General features: G+C 41.2%; 1 protein-coding gene and 1 long non-coding RNA gene across 4 annotated transcripts in view; one reads left to right on the top strand and one right to left on the bottom strand.

Moving 5' to 3' along the window:
- jing (AE binding protein 2 jing) overlaps positions 1-15,943 on the top strand; it is a 193,473-nt gene that overhangs the window by 107,982 nt on the left and 69,548 nt on the right. The gene's annotated exons all lie outside the window — the stretch shown is intronic.
- Positions 3,319-4,014, bottom strand: LOC116651234 (uncharacterized). The gene is made up of 2 exons (XR_004304222.2): positions 3,909-4,014; positions 3,319-3,832 (listed from the first exon to the last, which is right to left on the bottom strand). It is a non-coding gene; the product is annotated as an uncharacterized lncRNA (long non-coding RNA).

The following is a 15,943-nucleotide window of genomic DNA, read 5'->3' as shown; positions in this document are numbered from 1 at the left end:
ATTAAGCAATATTTTTACATGTGCTTGTAATTTGAGTATTCACAATAATATAAAACTCTATTAATTTTTTGTTAGCGCATTTATCAAAATTACCGCAACGTCCCGTATTATTTAACTTAATGGACTGACGCTGGAAATAATTAAATTGAAAAACAATGCAGATATTGTAATTATACATATTTACACTTTATCAATAAATTCAACATTATTAAATGTGTATTTTAGAATTCACATACAATTTTGTTGTTGAGGGAAGGCATTCCAATCAATGCACAGAAGGGGGCTGATGTAGAGCAAAAACCCGATTGTTCGGTTATTAAACGTTTTGTTAAGTTATCGCTTATTTAGATTATTTATATTATGACACGCTCTGATATAGACAACATCTTAATAAATGTGAAATCTATTTATTTTTGATTGATATTGTCCTTTGACACTATCCTTGCCTTAAACAAATCCAAGTACTTATGCACTTATTTTAAAATTAGGGTTAGCGTAAAATCTAGTCAAGGAATTCTCGACAAGAAGCATGAATTGAACAGACCAAAACCTTACAAACTCTCGACGAGGAGCCGTCAGATTTAACTGGACCTTAAATATGTCTCGGTTTATGCGGACCTAGGACAAAATGCTTAACTGCAGTTTCTCAAATTCTATGAAATGTTTAAGTACAACACTTAACTATCTCTCGCATTCTCTTCTTTTATCAAATTCTCTCTCTCTCTCTCTCTCTGTCTATCTGTCTCTCACTAAAAGTACACGGTTAATATAACTGAAAGCAAGTCGCATATCACGACTCTGAAACAGCGTTTCTGACATTAAAATATGATTGCGAAATGTTTTTGGACTCACCGCATATCATAAATGTTGGCAGCCTTTATTTCTTTTCAGTTACCATCCCCCCCCCCCCCCCTCCTTCACTCCTTTTTTTTATCCCAAATGCTCCCTTATAAATATTATATAGTGTACAGAGAATGGACAAAAATAGTACAAAACTTTATGGTGTATGCAGAGATTTTTGTGGAGCTTTGCTTTTGTCTACTCAAAAATTCATTATAAAATATCCATTACTCAGGCTACGCACATGCCAGCACACACACACACACACACACACACACCATCGCACATACGCGCGCAAGGAGTGCAATAAAAAGTGCGGCACAGAAAATAAACACTAGCAAAAAACTTTAGATATAAACTGTTCCGTTGCTGTAGCTAAAAAACAGCTCGGAATATGGCACTGTATGCCTGTCATCCTTCTCGTCCTTCAGCTCTGGAGTCTGCAACTAAAACACTTGAGAAACTTTCTCCATATTCATATAAGTTGGAGGCCAGCCGCTCGACGCTCTCAGCCCAAGGCTCAAGGCTCGTCGTTCGCTTTGGCGAGTTAGCCAAACAGATTCATTAGATAAAATAATAAGCACTTGCCGAGTCTAGCCGAGTCAACGTTGCGTATGAGCGTTATTTTCTATGCGGCTTTTTTTCCTCTGTGCCCAACGTGCCCACGCCCCTATTCCAGCCATTTTCCGTTGAGCGTTGTTGCAAATGCAGTCAAAGTTTTGCCCATTTTTCTTTTTTAGCGCTCGACTTTTGTTTTTGTTGTCGGCTCAAAACACTCGAACAGCAAACTTCAACACTTTGGCTGAAAAGCGAGCGGCAAAATGTATGTGTATAGGAAAATAAAAGGAGCAAAAAAAAAAATGTAGCTCGCAAAACTTTGCTACTTAAAAGCGCAAAACGCAACGCAATGCTCCAGTGGTTAGCTGCTTGAAGTACTTAGGGGGCGTGGCAGCGGGAAGCACGAACACTGCCGCTGGAGCCGGGGCAAAGTAACTGCGAACAAACCAATTAAGTTTATTACTTTTGCGTTTTTCAAGTGCCTCACTGTGAATGCGAGTGTGCATGTGTGTGTGTGTGCGTGTGTGTGAACATGAAGCTGCAATGTCAGTGCGTGCTAGAAATGTGCTCCTGTTGTGTTCTCATCGTGCGTGACACGAACACACGCCATATGACTAGGGATTCAAATCTGCGGTCTCTTTAAAACCTCTTTCTAGGGTGGTTGCATTCTCATTTTTTGCTTCAAGCATTTAAGCAGTTCACTTTATTTATATAGAGTTTTTCGTCTGTCAGAGAAAAAGGTCGTGAGACGACTAGAAAAAAGTGATAAGATTGTAAAACCCTATTTGAATTTCTTATAAGGCATGTTTGAAAAATCTTTCAATGCCATTTGTAAGCCATTTAAGCCTGTCTCAATACTATTTAGATGGTTGTAGGTCATTATTAGATGATTTAATAACTTTACGTTGTTCATATAAATATACCTTGTCTTAAAAATGTTGTTTAATATTATTTAAGGCCAGTTTGAAAACAGTTTTAAAGTTGTCTCTAAGCCATTTTGATACCGCTTGTAGAGCTAATGCAGCTCTTTTAATTATAATAGGTTTTCCCGAGTGTTTTCAGATTACAAATTGCTTAAGCAAGTATGTTTGACAAGTCTCAGGTAGAAGTATTGGATAAATTAGAGGCTTTTGCGCATATTAATTCCTTAGATATACATACATTTACAAATGTTCATATGTTTTATGCATGTTCATAAAATCTAAGCCAATTATGTTGCTTTGAAGATCGCAGCTTAGTTTTGGAAGTGCATTTATGCAATATCTAAGTTTTGCCTACGCTTCACGAATTTTTCTTTTCTTTTTGAAATGTTAAACTTGTCTTTATATCTTATTGTATCTTGTTTTTATCCGTACCTACTTGGCGAGACACGCCCATCTCTAACATGTGTGTTGTGTGTATGTGTGTGTGGTCGTAATGGCCAAGCATTTAGTAAGTTGCCAAACGCCACCCCTCCTCGCCTGCCCTGCCGCAAAAGTTGTTGCAAAAGTTTGACAAAGTGCTTCGAAAATAGCAGCAGCAGCAAACGCGTTGCCACTCATCGCCTGCAAAGCATGCAACAGATTTGTCAAGGAAATTAATAAATACCACGTCATGCTGTGCCCCCTCCCGAAACGCCCCCAAACCCAACCCCTCGGCCGTAGCGCAGGTGCTGTTTCGAGTTTCTGTTGAAAAAAAAAAACGTAGCATACATTTTGGGGCCGCGGCAGGCAATTAATTTCAGTCGTCCTTGCGTTGAGCTATGTGCGGCTATTTAAGTTGAAGTTTTCAAAGTTCCCGCTAGAAATATGAAGCCAACATTCTGGTCGAGTGGCTTATAATTAAGATGCCACTTTCAGCTAGTGCAACACCCTCCCCCCTCTCCCCTTCCTCACGCTCTCTTAGCATTTGAGCAATTAAAGCAAATTACAAAAGGCGACATTTATTATTATTACTATTATTATTATTATTCTCATTGTTATGATGATGCCATTTTCATTTGTGACCAGGCAACATGCGCTTTACTACACCCTGTGACCGGTTCTCTCTTGCTCTTGCTCTCTCCCTTTCTTTCTCTCTCTCCCTCTCGTTGTGTTGCTCCCTTGCTCACTCTTTTGCCTGGCTCTGTGCCTTTGTCAAGGTGATTTATCACTTATAAGCGCCTGGCACTCATTAATTTTTGATTGGGCCAAAAAAGGCAAACGGCAAAAGATGTTCGGACCCCAAATGGTTTATTTCGTGCCTCTTCTTGTATTTGTTGTTGTTGTTGTTGCTGCTGCCGCTGCTGCTGTTCCTTTCATTAAAACTTCATCAAATGGCAGCACCTAATGATGTGCCCAGTCAGAGCCTCCGTTTTCAGTGCCCGTATACCCTGTATCCACTATAAAACGGGTTTCTTAACTTACACTCTTGTGGCAAGAGAAGTTTTGCTTTAGAAATCCATTTATTGGCACAACTTCGGGAAATTAAAAAAAAAAAAAAACAATCTTTAGGGTATTCTTAAGAAAATATATAATTTTTTCCTTTTATACTTGATAAGATCCAGAAATTGTGAGCTTCTAGAAAAAAAGGTATAATAAATGATCAAAAATTAATAAAAATTTGTGATTTTAACTTCTTTAATTTAGTATGCAATGTTGTAAACATCAAACTACTTTGCTTGGCATTAGCTCAGGTTACTCCATAAAATATATTTTGTTTATTTTTTCTATGAACAGGGCAACCCTTGATCGTTCATTCACTCGTTCAGTAGCAATTTTTTCATTACTTCTGATGAAATGAAACACTCGATGCGATGTCTGCACTGTCGTAATGGTTCATTAAAACTGAACGATTGGCTTGACAAAACATTTGTCCAGCTGATAATTTTGTTTATCGAGCTGTTGACTCTCTATTAGCTTATTGTCTCGCTATGGCCAGGGCTGGCCAGGCGAGGGTTGCCATAATTCAATGTTGTCTTGCCTGCAACTGCTTTGGGCTTTAAAACCAACAGACAGAAAACTTTCAATAGATGACCGCAAAAATGTGCACAATTAATTGTGGCGACGCCGGCCAACAACGAATGGCTAAAAAATTGGCTACCAAATGGCAACCAAATGGCGGCGGCGTCATCAATGGTGGCAACCCTGGCCACAGATTTGTGTGCCCTCCGCTCGCCTATTCATATGCATTATGCGACGCACCGCAACTTGAACTATGTGAGTTCTGTGGCCATGATTGGGGCGGGGCTGGCCGGGGTGCATACCAAATGCTTTGCTGGCTAGTTTTTCGCTTCTTTTTTTTTACGCCCGGGTGACCGGTGCCGGTTGCCGGTTCCCGTACCCGTTCAAACTATGGACGCCGTTTCCGCTGACAGTTATTTTGATTTATGTGAAATTGTTGCAAGCGAATGTCTGTGCGTGTGTGTGTGTGTGTGTGTGTGTGTGCTGGTCCGCCGGAATGGCAAATGCGTGCCTGGCTCCATAGGAAAATGGCAATAAATAGCACCGTGTACGTGGCCCCTGACAACAAAGAACTTCTAGCTGGGCCTCCCCAAAAAGCACTCAAAAGCCCAACAACAACAAATTGTCTGCGCGCGCTGCGGTGTCAACCATAAAAAGGTGTTGCCATTGATAGCCTCACGTAGGCCAGGTCGTGGATAAATGATCAACCCTTGGCACTGATAGCGCACCAAGCCCATCAAAGGAGTTATGCATACTCGCATATATCTATATATATATGTATATATATATATATCATAGATACCTCTCAACTCTCAAAACAATGCCCAAATGTCAATGCAACATATTGAAAGATTCACAAGCTTCCTGTCAAAAGATTGAAGGCAGCGAACATGACTGGGGTTGCCACCTGGTCTGAAATTCATCGATATTTTTTTTATTTTTAATAAATCCCTTTTTGATAAACGACTTTAAATATGTATTTGACTTTGATTTCAAGCAGTTCCCATAAATCTATATCTTGTCAGTTTCTGATTTTATCATAAAATTATATTTTATCATTTCAACAAAAGTTGCGCTTCGCTTAACTCCTGATCAGAGCTCCCTTGTCTTATCTTAAGCAATAAATTGGCTTTTATGCAAACGAAGTTCAATTTGTGTACTTCTACATAAAGTTTTTCTCATGCTGCTGCCCTTGAAGTAGCATCCCCTTTGGCCGGCACCCCTTTTAAGTCTCTTAAGTGTCTGCAGCCACTTAGCAAATCCAACAACAAATCCAACGGCAGCCTCTTGTCTAATAACTCTAATGGCAGCAATAAAATATCCATATACATTTAAAATTAGCACTCGATTGAAGAGCTGTGGGGCAAGCGTGTATCATTGAGTGGTGGGTTGCAGGGTCAGGTGGGGGGTGGGAGAGGTTGGCTTGTGTGCGGCGACGGGTTAAGAGATCTACTGGGATATGTCATTTGCAGTCCACTTCTAGGCTAACCCATATGGCCAGTCCAAATGTGACCGCAAACTACATAAACTATAATGGCACAGTTGTGTGTGTGTGTGTGTGTGTGTGTGCGAGTGTGTGTACTGCCAGTAAACCAAATTGAATGAAATGCAGGAAAAAGGTTTCGTTGTGCAAAACAAAACAAAAAATCAGTGAAAATGAAAACGACGGAGATGACCAAACAACCGCACAAGCGGCGACTGTGGGTGCCACTGGCCGGCCAGCAGCAGCAACAACAACAACAACGACAACAACAACAACGTCGACAACAATAACAACAACGACAACAATAACAACAACAAACCAATAAAGACCACTAAGTGTCTAAATGTGTGTGTGTGTGTGTGTGTGTAAATGTGATTGTATTTGAAATAAACCAAATAGTCGTACATAAATGCGGGTGTCACAAGCGCCAGGCCCGTCGTCTGAGCCCAAAGCCGACCACCAAAGCTAGAGATGAGTAAATGTCGTGATAAATGCGTGCTCGAGATTTGTTAGCAATTTGAATGAAAGAGCAAACAGGGTGCACCAAGCTCTGTCAGTGCACAGTTAAGTTGGCTGCGCAAGTAAGCTGTGCTCTTATGTTGAATACGCTGTTAAGTTGATAGCGCTATTAAGTTGGCTGCGTCTGATCACATTAGCTGAATCTCAAGATCAAAAATCGTTTCGGAATGATTTTGAATCAACCGTGAATCAAACATTAAAGCACGTCACATTGTATTTTAATATATTTGCTTACATATATATTTATTAAAAATATGTGTATACCAAAATTGCAAGCAATTTTAAAGGCTCAGAATAAATTTTACAGTTCGCGCATCGTTCAGCTTTTATTGTATTTCCAAGAAATAATCGAACATTTTGTCTAGTGGATACACTAAAATTCATCCGAATTATTATGCTCAACAAAAAATAGAATTTAATTTAAAAATGGCCTAGCGAAAAGAATGTTATAATCGTCCTGAAGAGAAAGACTCTCCTAATCATTTGATGCTTTTTGGGATAAAACTTTGCCATTATGAATATATTCTACACACGATCTTTATTTGGAAACAATTGTGATTGCTCAACTGCAAGCGCTTAGCTCGTGTTAAACCCGGACGCAATTCCCCTGCAACATTGAGCTCGACGTAAGTCCATGTTCATCTCTATTGCATTGTCGTACATCATAAATTGCGCACAGGCTGCTGTGCCATGCCGGAGTCGCCCTCGCAAAGTGTCCCAAGCCACAGTATGAAACAAGCAGCGCATCAGTTTTCCGTTTCGACCAGCCACCCCCCTTTACAAACCCGTCCACCCACCAACCAACACCGCAATCCGCTACAAGCGGCAAGCCAACCGGCATAGCTAAACTTCCGGCCGACTACGGACTACGGACTACGGTCTGCGGCTACGGCTCTAGTTCTGGCTCCGGCTCCGGCTCCGGCTCTGGCTCCGGCTGCTGTTGTTGCTGATAAAAAAGTTTGCCTTTGAAAATGTCGATTTGAAAAGTTTGTCGGCCGCCGAAATCGGGGGGCGCGACCATAGTTTCGCCCTTTCCTGGCAACTGAAAAGCTGTTCCAAAGGCTGACGCTAAATGAAAGTCATTTATTTTTGGCGGCGGAGACGCATTTGGACTTCCATTTTTTTTTTTTTTGCTTTTGGTCCATTGCCCGGTTCATTGCCGGGCCATGTTTTTAATCAACTTGGCGCAAAATAGTTCGCGCTGGCCATCAGCTCAAGTGCCGTCTAAGGGCAAGGTCTGTTGCATGAAAGGATTCGCTGCCCCATCCCCGCTGCAGCCACGGCGTTGCCACCTAGCTGTCAGCTTTCAGTTTCAAGTACATGTTGTCGGCTTTGATTAGTCTTGTGTTTGGCGAGCATGTGATGAAAGGCGCTGCAAGCGCCAATAAAAGCCACAGCAATTGAGATTAACTGCAGTTCTCAAAAAATAAACGAAACTTTAGTGCAGCGGACGTTTTTTGATTTTTGTTTTTTTTTTTTAGGTACCTGAAAGTTCTTCAATGCTGGCTTTCACAAAAAGTTGTTTGCCCAAAAGTGGTTCATATTCAAGGTCCAATTAAGAAATATTATCAAAAACTACCAATTTCATTTTTTCTGGATTGCATTCATGAATGCAACATATTCACCATTTTACTTGGAATTTAGATTCGTCGTTATTGAAGCCATTTTAACCAAAGTAAATTTATACACTAACATATTGTTAATATATAAAAGAACTGCTTGATATTGATTATAACATTTATATAAAGTGTTCCCTTAACTCCTCTTAAACCACCTTTTTAGGCCTCCTTTCGAACCTGTTCAATGCCATTAAATACCCTCTTATTTTGGATCTTGCTGAACTTTCATTCGCAGCGAACTCAATTGCGCTTTTGAGTTTTTCTCTTTTATTTGCATTGCTTAAAACTGCAATTTATAAGGGATTTTTGCTGGCTAGCACGCCTGAAACCATGCTACAATTTATATATCTATATCAAGCCGACATAACACATGCGATTAGCAGCGGGGCGGAAATATGGGAAAATAGATGGAGCTGGAAAATCTATTGAACTGCATGGGCTGCCGCTGCAGTTGCTTTTTCCTGTCAACATATTTAAAACTTATTCAGGCAGCAAATAAATATTTACACGATGTCGGCGAATGGGCGTGGAAAATCCGTGCATAGCCTGACAAAAACGCGCATAGAAAATGGCCAAAAAATTCGGTGGGGGTAAAAATGCTGGAAAACTGTTGGAAAACTGAATGAATGAATGCATGAAGAGCATTTGAATGGTGAGACGAGAACGCTTTATCATTTGACGCTTGCTGCGCCCAAAAACTATGCAAATAATTCATTTGACAGACAGACGGGCAAACAAACAAACTGAAGGGGTAGGGTAACTACACAAAGGGGGCTTAGCTTGTGGCAAGTGGCAACAGCCAGAGAATGAGTCGACGATAAAGTGTGAAAATATGCAGCAGGCAAAATGGCAAAAGAAATTAAAACGAGCAGCAGCAGCAAAAAAGAAAACATAGTTTGCTGACGCTCAAGGCATGTGTGTGCGTGTGAGTGTGCGTGTGTGTCTGTGTGTGTGGCAGCTACGAGCACAGACATTGCCTTAGCTGCCTGGCTACGCTTGTCTCTCGTGTCTCTCTGCCACTGGCTGATACACTGGCAATCCAAAAGTCAGGCATTCCTGCTGCGTTGCAACCCCCTGCTGCCACCACTTCATCCCCACCCGCCGGCTGCACGTGCCACAGGCTGAAAGTCAAATGTGCAGAATTTGTTGGCCAGCTTCGACTAAACTGTTTTGGCATTTTTGCTATGCTCTCTACACGGCAGCTTTCACACCTTCTAGAGAAACACTGACCGACAGTATTAGTCCCCTCACTCCCCCTCCCGCTGCCGCACTCTGCTCCTAGCTGCAGCACTTTTGAGCCCAATTTGTGTCCATTGTTTTGGCATAAATATTGTCTGGCCATAAACGCTGGAAAGCTCAAGCTTTAAAATATATTTGCACAAAAGCACAAAATAAACAACAAATTGACGTGAAATTCACATTAAATATGCAACATGTTATGTCGCATGCGAGTGATTCCCCGCCCCCACCCCTATCTACATTCCTACCTCAGCACTACGTTCTGCAAAAAAAACAAAAAACAAGCTTAAAAATGCAAAATAAAAAAAATCACAGTTGAGGCATTTTAAATATTTGATGCTTTAACATTATTTGGCAATTGACGGCAGACACTCTCAGGGGGGAGTAAGGCAGACAGTCAGACAGTGTGTCTGAGAGTGTGTGTGTGCGTGTGTGTGTGCGTGTGTGTGTGTGTGTGTGAGTAATCTATTAGTTGTGGCTAAGAGCGGAAGCGTTTATATTGTTACTACAGCTGTCAGCTGGCATTGAGGAATTCATCTAAAAAAGCATTTTCCATGCATTTTCCTGACATTTCCGCAACATATGGCAGATAAAAAAAATAGGAAGTAAAAAAGCTTGAAAAATAGATCGGAAAATGACAACGGCTGAACAGGAAAAGTAAATGCTAAAGAACTGCCGAAATACACTTAAGAAAACGAACTAAATTCGAAAACGATGAGAAAATGTTTTAGTTAATGAAATTAAATTAAATTCTGTTTCAAGGGTTTCAGGTATTAATATCTTGCAAAGGAAAGTAAAGAAAAATAAAGAACTTAAAAATGTGTAAAAATGTCATATAGAAAAAAAAGAAAACCAAGAAAAAATTCTCAGAGAGCCTGTAATAAAAATTTAATGTAAAGAGTTCTTAATATCTTTTTCCTTCCTATTAGCATTTATTTTTTTCTGATAGCTGCGTATTCTTTGATTATTTTTTTCTTTTCATTGCCAATCTGATTAATTTCTGAAAATAATTAATTATTTCTGACCTTCCAGTCAAAAGATAGTTCTCCCCGCGCAGTTTCTGCTTTTAGAAAAACGTTTGCTGATTTACTAAAATAACTTCGGTAATCTTACCTTAGTATCAATAGATCTTGCCCCACACAATTGCATAGCCTTTCTTATGCCCCATTTCTCTCAGTGCCGCATGCAAATGTCATGCCGCGGCGAGTGTAAGCGTGTGAATGGAGTGCTTTTTGTCAGTGTTAGCCAGGAGACACGTGCATCACTCGGTATCATCGACGCGGAAATGTGATGTCAATTCAAATTTGTTCAAGTGTACGTGTGCGTGTGTGTGTGTACGTATGTGTACTTCTCAAGCGCGCCCCCTAAAACGCTGTTTGCCACTTTCGAAGCATACAAAACTTTTTCTCCTTCATCGTCATCATCATCCGCATCATTCGCATCATCCTTCACATCATTATCATTCGCGTCATCATCCACAGCAGCTTCTGGCCTCGCTGTTCCTGTCACGCTTTGATATCCTGCCTTGTGTGACATATCCGTTGCTGGCAATACGTCGTGTCGCCTCCGCCTCCGTCTTTGCCCCCGCCTCCAGTAACGCCCACTTTGCTGGCTGCAGCTGCTGCGCTTTTGTTTGTCAGCAAACGGCGCTGAAATTTTCTTCTCAATTTTTCTGCAATTGTTGCGATTTTTCCTCCTTTCTTTAGCTGCTTTTTTTATTTTGTTGTGTGCAATTGAATTAAATGCGACACCAGACAGCAGTCGCCCTGTGTGTGTGTGTGTGTGTGTGTGTATGTGTGTGTTTGGGTGGGTGGAGACACCTGCCACCTGAGCCTCTTGAGCAGCTCTTTGGAAACTGACAGCACACTTGGATACGTGAGCATCTGAGCGGAGAGTCGCTCAGTCGCTTGTTAACCGGCAAGATGACAGCTGCTGATAACCATTTGGCAGATTCGAGCAATAATCACGTGGACTTCACACGGATTCACAATGAACATGTTACACGAAAGATATAAAGTCTTTTGCTAGGGTAGGAGCGCGATTTTTGTTATCAGCTGTTGTGCAGTGAGGCATTTAATGACATTATAGCTATAACTTTTTGGGAATTGTAAATGAAATTATGTAACTGTTGCCATGGCCATCTGTAAGGTCATTTTGTCTTCGCATTAGACTTACATTTCATTTCATCATTTTTTATACAATTTCACTTTTTTATTAGTAGATTTATATAAAGTATATCTCCCTTATATATATGACATCTCTGTTTGCGAATTATAAACATACTGCTGCTGGTTTTTAAGTAGGACTGGGCAGGGTAGCAGTTATTCCTTTCATTTATCATTTTAACTACTTATACAGTTTCAGACTCCTTTGTTACTTGAGTTAAACATTGTGCTTCTATTAACATGGCCAATTGATGGCCTCTTCAGCTTAATCTTAGCAAATTGGAGAGCTCGAGCTGTTTATCTTACAGAGGAATGCTACCTTAGCGCATAAAACTTGATTGCCTAGTATTATTGCTTAGATAACCGAAACCTATTTCAAGAAAATGACAAGAAAAAAGAGCTTGAAATTGAAACTCTTGCTGAGATATCAATTTCAGTCCCAAGTAGAAGCTCAAGTAACTTCTTAATTTGAATGCACATAAAAATCACGCGGTTAGATCTTGATATGCATGCTTAGCTTATGCTGATTATTTACGATCCATGGCTTGAGCCTAAGTGCAGATACCTCGTTAAACTAACATGGGTATAGGGTATGTGCCACTCGTTAGACCATTGACATTAAAGTTGATGCCAACTCGTGGCTAATTTAACGACACCAGCGACATTTCAAGGCACATTTCATGGCAAAGGCGAACTGTCTGCACAACAGCACACACACACACACTCAGAGGAAAGCTGTACATAACGGTAGCTACTAGTTAGACCCTCTAAATGCGAGCCAGACATACGAGACGTCGGCGACGACGACGACGACGACATTTACAGGTGGTCGTTGCTGCAACGTTGGTCTAATGAATTTTATAGCCAGGAAATTATTATGGCAGGCATCGATGGGCCAGGCCCAGGCCCAGGCACAGGCACAGGCACAGGCCAGACCAATGCTCGAGACGTGCGACAAAGACGGGTGGTCGCGCTCACAGTGACTGCGAAAAGTTGTGCGACGGTAGAACGAGTTGAAATTGGCAATTAACAAACCATTGAATCCAATAAACAGGATTTTAACATTTTGAACAAACACACACAGCGACACACAGTCGAGCAGAGAGCGAGCGAGCAGCCGAAAAGGTAGCCAAAATGCGGCAGGTTGCGGCGCCAGGGCAACAGAGTGGCAACACAGAGAGGGGAGAGGGAATGTTAGCAGGCGCCCGAGCAGGGACCATTGGCTGGCAGGCAGGCAGGCGCCCGAGCAGGGACATGAACTCAGCTCCACAAAACTGCCGACTAGCGGCTGCCGTCGTCAGTTCTCGACATCGTGTTTGTTTATATGCCATTTTTGATTATTTTTATGTTGCTGTGAGTGGGCGTGTGTGTGTCTGTGTGTGTGTGTACTGTGTGCGTGTGTGTGCTTTGGAGCCCAGCCCATGTTGCCGCATTTTGTTGGGGTTAGCGTGTATTGGTTTTTTGAGGCGGCCTGCAAACGGCTGTATTTGTTGTTGTAATGGAAACCTTTGAAGTGTTGCCTAAATGTTAGTTGGAAATTTTAAATGAAAATTCGAATGAAAATTCATTTAAATTATTTCACAGTGCGTCCAGATTACAAAATGTGCTGCCAAATGCGTTTGAAGCTCTAATGCTCAAAGGAGTTCACAGCGTCTGCGACTTTAAATGCGCCAGGTCAATAGTCGTTAGCAAATGCGACAATTTTAATTGGAAAACCATTTAAGAATTGAAAGGAACCCAAATGAACATTGAAGAAATTCGTCTATGAGATGCTCACAAATCGGTTTAAAAGAGTGTCATAAGAAGATGTTTGCTTAATTGATAAAAACGAAGTGTCGACAGAATGCAACTGGGATATTTGAGCAAAAAAAGGTTGTAGACACTTGCGTTAGATTGTTCGCTACATATTTTGTAGAGGCCCTTGACGAATTTCAAGTTTAACGAAATAAGTTTATGGCAAAAGTCTTTGCCAACTATATTAATTGGTAAAAGGGGCTTAAAAACAAAGCAGATTGAGTCAGTAAAATGTTGGACTGAAAAAAGAAACAATTTGTGTAGACCTTTTATAACTGAAAAGCAAAGAAAACACAGCTTAACTTAAAGTAAGTAAAGGCAGAGGAAAACATATTTCAGAGAACTGTTAGTTCCTTTAATACTGAGAGCCTAATGGATGGAGCTCATTGAGAATAAATATTAGTATGTTGAAAATATTAAATTAATATCGAGCATTATTGAAATTCAAAAAGAAATGAAATTGATGGAAATATTAGCACTTTATGGAAATATAAGAGTAAGAGTAAGTTAGATGATAATTTAAATAATTCGTAGTTAAGATATATGTTTTTATTTGTTAGGCAATTCTATGATTGATCTTGGTAGACTTTAAAGGTGCTTTGGCCATTTATCAGATATCAGCTGATTGTATTCAGCAAGGCAGAGCTCAATTAACAGCCTGAATATGCACTCGAAATAATTATCAGATTTAATACGTATAATGATTAAATGCAATCAGGAAGCTTAACAATTCGCTTCCTGCCACATAATGAGTCTTCCAATTTGGCCACTCTTGAGGCTGGCATTGAACAAAGGCCTATTCCGGCTGGCCAAGTGCCTGACCATGTGCCTAGGCGGCATCTAACCCACTTGAGCCCCCCTGCCCTCTGCACCTGCAGCTGCACCACCTTCATATGCATTGCTGCAGATATCTTAATGAAGCTGCTGGAAATGCTGTTCGCTTGTTTTTTATTTAATGAGCAAATCCTCACAATGGCCGAAACACACTCGACCATACAATAGATCACACGGACTGCTCGGACCACAATGCGCACCACTTAGACATACTTAGCAGCTGCAGCTGCTCCGTGTACCGAATAGTAGAGCGAATCCTGTTCTGTGAGTCCTGTGGGGCCCAACTTTGTGCGGCGTATTATTAAATCAAATTAAATTAAATTAATGCCGCTGATTAAAACGTAACGCGACAACGGAACGAGCTATAAACAAAAGCCAAGCATTTAAGTGCGCCTCAGATGAAAACAAAAGCATTGCCAGATCCTTGCGCCGGGAGCGAGAACCTAGCGACGAGCCGAGCCCCACAGTAAACATCATAATCAGGGGCCATAATGGGCGCACGCATGTGGGTCCTTTAATGCCATGACAAAGAACTGAATGTCGAACGACGAACGACGCGCGACGACAGAGTCCGACGCCCGGCGCCCGGAAATGTGGAAATTTGCAATCAGCATAAAAATTACATTAACATTCAGATCCGAAGCCCAGAGAACAGCAGAGAGAAACCAGACTGTCTACCCCCGAACCTTGCCACGGGCCAAATGACAAAGTTTATGTGTGGATATTTAAATAAAATTATTTTAGGCTAAAAGAGGCAAAAAAGGTGACGAAGTTTGAATACTCTGGTAGAGCTCTGAGCCTGGTTTTTGGTATGGAAATGGAAGAGAAATTTGTTTAAGCAGCAAAGCTGAAAGCACAAGCGAAAAGGGGACGACGAAATGGTGTGCTTCAATCTAAAAATTATCGCATATATTTCAGATAGTATAGCTGTAAAAGTCTGATCTTAAAAGGAGAAGAAGAATAAGAAGTCAATTTGCAGTCATTATTTCCATTGTATCTATAGAACATAATATTCCGGTTTGGATGGGCTGTGAGAAGCATTAGGATCCGTAAAGTGCAAAGATATTTTTAAAATCAAAACTGTTTTTCCTGCTACCAAAGCTCTCTATTCGAACGGTAGCTCTTATGTCAGTTCTATACAGTGAAAACTCTGCTAAGGGACACGCATTTTAGATGGGCTCCCCTCTTGCGCAACTAATTTATCTTAAGTTAATATCAATCAGTTCATTCGAATTCCTTATCTAGAATGCGTAGACGCAGACAGTTCTAACCCAAAGATCGTTATCCGTTCAAGACAGTTGTCACTCTATTAGAATCATCTATGTCGCACAATCTATATATAAGTAAAATGAAAATGTCAAGATAGTCTTAAAATTATACTGATGGGAAAAGACGAACTCGGCTGTATTTACTCAGCTAATCGATCCCATCAAGATTATGTCTGGACTCAAGCGTACGCAGATGTCTCCAGCAATGCGTGACACAATTCGTGACAGAATCATAAGACCCGCCCTGCAAGTGTATTAAGCAGAGAAACGACAACAACAAAAATGACTCAAAAGACATGCCCAGCCTGGAGTTATATTAAGCCCAAGCCAGAAGAGCGTGAACAGGAATTCGGTGCCAAGTACCTCCCAGTTTCCCAGCTGCCAGTGCCCCGATCCCAGTTGGCAGTTAGCAGTTCCTCAGTTTCTCAGTTCTCAGTTTCTCAGTTCCTCCCAGTTTCAGTCACACGCCAGTGACAAAACGGAAAGTGATTAAAATCGCATTTAATGCGCAAGCGACGCGTTCATCAGCGGGGTGGGAGGGTATGGGCGCAACAGGGTATTGTTGTTGTTGTTGTTGTTGCTGCTGATGTTGCGGCTGGTGGGGTTGGTGGTGTTGCTGCCGCTTGGGGTGAGATTACTGTAAGTGTTTGCTGTATTGTGTGTTTAGGACTCGCCCTTGGCTTGGGGGTGGAGTCTGAGTTGG

Source organism: Drosophila virilis, chromosome 5, assembly GCF_030788295.1.
Source record: "Drosophila virilis strain 15010-1051.87 chromosome 5, Dvir_AGI_RSII-ME, whole genome shotgun sequence".
In the NCBI taxonomy this organism is placed as follows: Eukaryota; Metazoa; Arthropoda; class Insecta; order Diptera; family Drosophilidae; genus Drosophila; species Drosophila virilis.
Note: the sequence above shows the minus strand (reverse complement) of the source record. Positions and strands in the feature narration are given on the sequence as shown.